Source organism: Morone saxatilis, unplaced genomic scaffold (genome assembly GCF_004916995.1).
Source record: "Morone saxatilis isolate NCDOM2014 unplaced genomic scaffold, NCSU_SB_2.0 Contig14, whole genome shotgun sequence".
Taxonomy (NCBI): domain Eukaryota; kingdom Metazoa; phylum Chordata; class Actinopteri; family Moronidae; genus Morone; species Morone saxatilis.
Window position 1 is genome coordinate 2,180,908 of NW_023339696.1, and position 1,140 is coordinate 2,182,047.

The following is a 1,140-nucleotide window of genomic DNA, read 5'->3' on the forward strand; positions in this document are numbered from 1 at the left end:
ATTGTTGTGGTATCGCCAGCAGTAGAAGAGAATTCTTCTGTCAGTGCTTGATAGAGCTCTTTGTAGTAATTTCTGACACTAGGAGGCTCCATGCGGCTGTGGCTCAGAGCAGGTCGTCCACTAATCGGAAGGTTGGCAGTTCGATCCCCGGCTAGTTTGATTGATTTGATTAGTTTCTGTTCTGGTCAGCAGCTGGAGCAACACTGGTGCCACCTTGCATGGCAGCCACTGTCATTAGTGTACGAATGTGTGTGAATGGGGTGAGTGTGGCAAGTTGTGTACAGTGCATTGAGTGGTTGAAATATAAGTACACTCCATTTACCATCTGTAAACTTGTAGACTGCTTTGGAGCTCATCTTCCACACTAGTTTGACTTATACCCTTTGGGTTGCATAGGACAAGTCAATTAGGTTGTTACCTAACTAAAGGCGAGACCAAGCAAAATTTACTGTAGACATGAACAACCAGAACTTCACCAGAGTAGGGAGGTCCCTTTCTCTGAATGTCTGATTCGGGGAGATGGGAAGTCAGGTAGCTATTACTTCCGTCTCTCTGTGAAGGTTGAGGAACTGACTTTGTTCCCAAGGACTTACGGTTGGCTGGGAAATTAAGACAGTTATACTAGTTTGCATTGAGTATGTGACATTCTAATGTTGAACTACTACTACTATTTGTTATTTTTAGCTTGGGGTTGTTAGCAGCAATAGCAAACTCTTAAGGTAACTCTAATTATATTGTGTCTAATTATGTTAGTGCCACGTGAGTGGCAGATAGCCACAACAGCTCTTAACTGCGTGGCACTTTATAGTTTTTTTTTATTGTGTTTTTAGTGTACTTTTTGTTTGCTTCCATCGACAAATGGCAAACTTTAAGCAAGTGTGAAGCTATGGATGCACACACTACATGATGCTATGTGCCCAACACACCCCTTCACTGCGTGGAGTGGCTGGAGATCCCAGAGGAGATACGGCGAAGGAGTAGAGGATGCAGAGCGGGAGTAAAGTGTAAAGAGTAAAAGACGGTATAAACCATGTTTACAGTCTGTCATCATGGGGAACGTAAGATCTCTCCCCGACAAGATGGAAGAGCTAACGCCGTTAATCCGGCTGCAGAGGGAGAACCGGGAATGCAGCCTCATGT